A 6,237-nucleotide genomic window follows, 5' to 3' on the forward strand; every position below is an offset into this window, starting at 1 on the left:
TTTGACTCTTGGTCTTCCTTTGGGGGAACTGTTTGGGAAGGATCAGGAGGCCGGAGGAGGTGTGTCACTGGAGGCAGGCTTTGAGGTTTCAAAAGCCCACCCCAGATCCCAGTTAACTCTTTCCGCTTCATGGTTGTGTCTTAAGGTGTAAGCTCTTAGCTACTGCTCCACTACCCTGCCCGCCTGCCCACCTGCCCTCCTGCCTGCCTGCCCTCCCACCTTCCCTCCCGCCTGCCCACCCGCCCACCTGCTGCCATAATCCCTGCCATGATGATCATGGACACTGATTCACTGAAACTGTAGCCTCAAATAAAATATTTTCTTCTATAAGTTGCCTTGGTCATAATATTTTATCACAGCAATAGAAAAGTAACTGAGACAAATCCAATGCAACTTCAACAAAAAGATACAATGTAGCAGCAATACAGGACAAGATTTAGGCGCCCAAGCTTCTGCCTTGTTTTCCCTCTTACTAGCCGTGAGACCTTAAGTCAGTTAATCACTCTGGGCCTTCATTTCCTCAACTGTTAAATCAAAATCTCATGTTATCTACTACATGGGCTTCTTATGAGAATTTGATGGTCACTGTGAGCTAAGAACAATGCCCAGTGTGGAGCCAAACTATTCACTAATGTCTAAGCAGCAGTGTAGCCTTGAGTCCCGACAGCTTCTCCAGCCCTGTGGCCCAGCAGGCAGTCTTGAAAACTATGGGAATGGTTTGTCAGAGCTGACGTTCAGGAAAGAAACAGTCAAACACACGCCATCCATCTCACCCGACTGACACCTTTGAGGTCTCAGCAAAACAGCATGTCCCAGGGAGACATCCTGTCCGTGAACATACTGTTATCTCTCAAAATTCCAGGCAGGGTGAAATCCAGGGAGGTGAGGGACTGAGAACATCATGCCAAGTGCCCTTTCACCCCCAGGGGCCCGTAGCAGCTCGCACTGGCTTCCTGACTCTCCCGTTGTTGTGCCTTTTACTCCACATTTTGGGATCATCACAGCTGGGGGTGAACAGGAAGTCTGTCCCCATGTATTCAATTATTTAAAATTTCCAGTGATCTTGACTTTGCAATGTGAAGTGAAGTTGGCCCAGTGTTTGTCACAAGTCACCTTTCACGGTGGAATTTGGGGCTTCGTGTAGCATCTAGGGGGCACAAAAAGCTTATACACGTGCACACACCAGAACACTAGGCAAAGCTGTAACTGGATGTTCACAAATAAAGATGTAACAATGGCCAGTATTGATGATGTGTCCAGGGAATACACCCAAAGGCTCCCTCAGAGCAAACTGCTTGCACACACTTGGATTTCACCACTCTCTTCACAATAGCCTAGACACAGGCCAAGTTTAGATGCCCATCAACAGATCAATGGACAGAGAGTGGTATGCGCATGCACGTAGGTTCTATGAAGCCTTAAAGAAATACAAATCCTAACGTTTGCAGGAAAACTGGGTGTGGCTGGAAATCAGCATGTTAAGTGAAATAAGCCAGGTGCAGAAAGAAAAAAATGCCACATTTTCTCTCTCATATGTAGAATCAGGATTTAAACTCCTCACCATCCTACTATGCATGCATTCGTGTGTGAGAGTGTGGACCCATTTGTGTGTGTGTGTGTGTATGTGTAAGTGAGTGTGTGCATACCTGTCCATGTTTGTGTGTGTATGTGTATGTGTGTGTTTGTGTGCGTGCGTGTGTATGCATGTGTGTGTGCATGTGTATGCATGTTTGTGTGGGTGCATGTGTGTGCAGGTGCATGTGTGTGCATGTGTGTGCAGGTTCATGTGTGTGTGTGCATGTGTGTGTGCATGTGTGTGTGCCTGTGTGTACATGTGTGTGTGTGTGTGTGTGTGTGTGTGTGCCTGTGCATGCATGCTCGCTCAGGTGTTCTGGTGTGTACACATATGTGCCCTCACTCTGCTTCTCATGATGCTGAAGCAAGCACTCTTACCTCCCTACCCCCTCCAGAGCAATGGTTCTCAACCTTATTAACTCTGCAACCTTTGTTTGTTTGTTTGGGTTTTTTGTTTTTTGGTTTTTGTTTGTTTGTTTGTTTTAGAGACAGGGTTTCTCTGTGTAGCCCTGGCTGTCCTGGAACTCACTCTGTAGACCAGGCTGGCCTTGAACTCAGAAATCTGCCTGCCTCTGCCTCCCAAGTGCTGGGATTAAAGGCGTGTGCCACCACTGCCTTGCCTGCAACCTTTTAATATACTTTTTTTGCTGCTGCTTCATAACTGTAATTTTGCCACTGTTATGAATTGTAATATCGATGGTCTCAGGTGACCTCTGTGAGGGTTGTTTGACCCTCAACAGGGTCCCAACCCACATGTTGAGACCTGTTTTAAAGCCTGTATGTGGTGACTTGGGCCTAAAATTCTAGTCCTCAAAAGGCTGTGGGGAGAGGGTTCTCAGTTCCAGCCTCCCTACACAGCAGGAAGGAGGGATGGAGGGAGGGCAGAAAGGAGGGAGGAAGGAAGGTATTCCCATTTGGCATTTATCATCAGGATTTCTAGCAATGGTTTGGGGCTAAACCTCACCCTTGGCTTGACTCACACTGTTTATTGTAATTGTTTATCTTTGGACACTGAATTCTAAAGATGATTCGGTATATGTTGTAATGATTGGTTTTCTGTTCTCTCCTGATCCGTTTGTGCTGTAAGCTCCTGCGATTCTGTTTGCTGATGTCCTTTTTAAGATTTATTATTTAATTTTATTTTATCTTATGTATGTGAGTGTTTCTGCAAGCATGTGTGACTGCCCTGAGGTGGCTTGGCCCCCAGGAAAGCCAGTATAGGGCATTGGATCCTCTGGACCCGGAGTTACAGACAGTTGTGAGCTTCCATATCAATTCTGGGAAGTGAACCTGGGTCCTTTAGAAAGGCAGCCAGTTCTCTTAATGGCAGAAGCCATCTCTCCAGCTCTAGTTTAAGATTTCTGATCCAGAACCCATAAGAGAAATTATCACTTTTCTTTCTTTCCCTTTTTTTGCGAATTATTTCATTTTCATGTCATTTTTATACTTTTGGGTTTCTTGAGATTATAATATGATTTTAACATTTCTCCTTTTCCTTTCCTCCCTCCAACTTCTCCCATATATCCCTGCCCACTTTCCTGAAAAACCATGGCCTCTTCTTTCATTATTGTTATTGTTTGTATCTATGGATTTACATAATTAACATTTGGCTTTAGACAACCAAGGGTTGTGCTCTTTCAACATATCCCACTGACCTAACAGGAAATCATTCTATCACTAGCAGTTTTAAGTATAAATACTGAATTCTCTCGAGTCTTTGTAGCTTGTCAAATTTACTGTCCTTTCCTTTACATTCTGACTATTGCAGCCCCTCCCCCAGGACTAGAGATCTAACCACGGCTCTGGGAAGATGCTCTGCTACTTAGCTCTAGCTCCCTGCAGCTGTAACACTGAACTTTTCCAAGGTATTCTGTCCTCTCAGGGACTTACAGGGCTGATGCTTCCACTTATGGGTCTACAAAAATAAAGTTTGTGTGATTCGTTTTCTAATTTGGTTTATAATTCTTTTATCTTTTTAAAACTTATTATTTTTATGTGAGTGTGGTTCTGGGTATTGGATATAAGGCCATTAAACTACATACCACCACCACCTCAAAAAGAACTTATTTTGAGAAATAGTCTTGATTAAGTTACCAGGCCTGGCCTGAACTCACCTTGTAGCCCAGGTAGGCCTTGAACTTGCCATCCTCCTAGAATTAAAAACTTGAACCACTTGGTCTGCCTGGGTTCTGTCTTCTTAAGCTCATCTGCAGTGGACATTGTTTATTTTGCTAAATATCAGAATGAACAATTGAGTTTTACATTTGCAAGTGACAGACTAAGGAAATTCAGTACTTTGAAACCAGCTTTTATATTATTAATTTCAGGACTCTCTCTCTCTCTCATAAGTGTGTGTGTGTGTGTGTGTGTGTGTGTGTGTGTGTGTGTGTGTTAGTATTCTGTCTAAGCTACACCCCACACTTACCTGGCAAGAGCCAGGTATGCCCCGCCCCATAGACCTGGCCCACTATAAAAGGGGCTACTTGCCCCTCCTCTCTCTCTCTCTCTCATGCTCTTGCCTCTTGGCACTCTCACTTCTCTGCCCCTCTTGGGCTTTCCTCCCCACCCCCCTCTCTCCACGTGGTCATGGCTGGCCACCACTTCTCTACTCTCTACTCTATCTCCGCCTCTCTAACCTGCCATCCTCTCTGCCATCCTCTGCCCTGATTAAACTCTATTCTATACCATGTCTGTGTGCGTGTGGTCCCTCAGGGGGAAGAGGTACCTGGGCATGGGCCCACCTAGGCACCCCCTTCCCCCACACTGCCTTGCCACACTCCCTAAACCCCCCTCTCTCTTTTTATGCCCCCTTTATTAGTGCCGAAACCCAGGAACAAACCCATCAGTATGTGTGTGTATGTATGTATGTGTATGTATGTGTGTGTGTGTGTGTGTGTGTGTGTATACCACACAACTTTACAAGGCATAAGGTGTTTGATTTACATGGAGACTGTTCTAGAGTTACTTTTGCCATAATGAAACATTGTGACCAAAATACATTGAGGAGGGATTTATTTATTTGGCTTACACTTTGCATTGTAGTTCACCATTGAAGGAACTCAGAACAGGGACTCAAACAGGGCAGGAACCTTGAGGCAGGAACCAATACAGAGGCCATGGAGGAGTTTGCTCTGCCTGCTTTCTCATAGAACCCAGAACCAGCCAAGAGATAGCACCACACACACACACACAATGACCCAGCCCTTCCCTATCAATCACTAATTAAGAAATTTCCCTTGTCTGCAGCTGGATCTTATGGAGACATTTTCTCGGTTGAAATTCCTTCCTCTCAGATGACGCTAGTTTGCTAGTCAGACAGTTGACATAAAACTAACCAGCACATAGACAATATTTTTGTTGGTTTGTCTTTGTTATAGTTTGAAAAAAGATCTTGTTGTGTGTATCCTCCCTATCTGATCCAGGATGGCTTTGACCTCATGATCTCAGACTTCCAGGGATTATAGGTTTATACCACTGCTTTTTATTAATCCAGACCCCAGACAAAGCACACATTCACTTCCTTATCCAGTGCCAATGGGGAAAGGGTTTTTCCAACATTGAATTACTTAAAGAGCCTTCCCAGCACTCCGGCTTTGGACAAACGTCTTAAGTCTAAATTTCTGTCTTTCTAGAATTCAAGACCTGATGGGCTTTAGCCATTCCACTCCTTCCCTAGGGTGTCAGGGAGGATTCTGGGACGGATTGCCTTTCCTGAGACCCGGAGACTAAACACATAATTAGGAACTAATGATGTGTGTGTGTGTGTGTGTGTGTGTTGTGTGTTTATGTGTGTATGTGTATGCATGTATGCATGTGTGCACGTGTGTGTGTGTGTGTGTGTGTGTGTGTGTGTGTGTGTAAAATTCAGTGTGGTACATGAGTGAGATGGCGGGTTAGGACTGTAGAACATGCTAGTCCTGCGAGTGGACAAGAGTCATTAAAAGAAGCCCCGGGGTGAAATAATCATGTTCAGAAGACAAACAAATATAATAAATGATCCTTATATTAATAAGTGCTTGCAGCTTGTAAGAAAATGCTGAAAAAGATTTTGCAGGCAGATGACAATCCCAGAGTGCATTAGAAGCACTAACCTTGACATTCCAAGCATAACACACACACACACACACACACACACACACACACTTCCCCCTCCTGTTCTGGGTGTTCTGTCCACTGAACTTGGAGACATTTTGGAAATACTCAGCTCTTTTAAGAATGTTCCCCAAGGTTCCTCACCCTTCCCTGGCCCCCAAACTCTGCAATAAGAATCCCCCCACATCAGAAGAGGGGTTTGAGCAGCAGGCGGCCAAAGACTGAACATAAAAGTACCCTGGGCCAAGGGCCAGAGGTCTATTTTTAGGACATTTTGTCATTGCCTGTTTATCCAACAGACTCAGCCTAAAGTATTCAGGAGAGTGTTAAAAATCATTGAGCTGGATGGAGGAGGAGGTGCTCCTGAGACCAAAAGCCAGTAGTAAAGTGACCATCTCTAGACTCTGTTATTCCCTCACCTTCTCCTGGGAGCTCCCGGAATGAATTGATAATCTATTCCAGCCCCTCCCACCAGTTGTAGGAATGTGCTATTTCACAAAGGAAAGGTTGTTGATAAACTATTAAACTTTTGTTTTAAAGTTCGAGTTCTACTGTGCTCTGTAACCAGCT

Source organism: Apodemus sylvaticus, chromosome 1 (genome assembly GCF_947179515.1).
Source record: "Apodemus sylvaticus chromosome 1, mApoSyl1.1, whole genome shotgun sequence".
In the NCBI taxonomy this organism is placed as follows: domain Eukaryota; kingdom Metazoa; phylum Chordata; class Mammalia; order Rodentia; family Muridae; genus Apodemus; species Apodemus sylvaticus.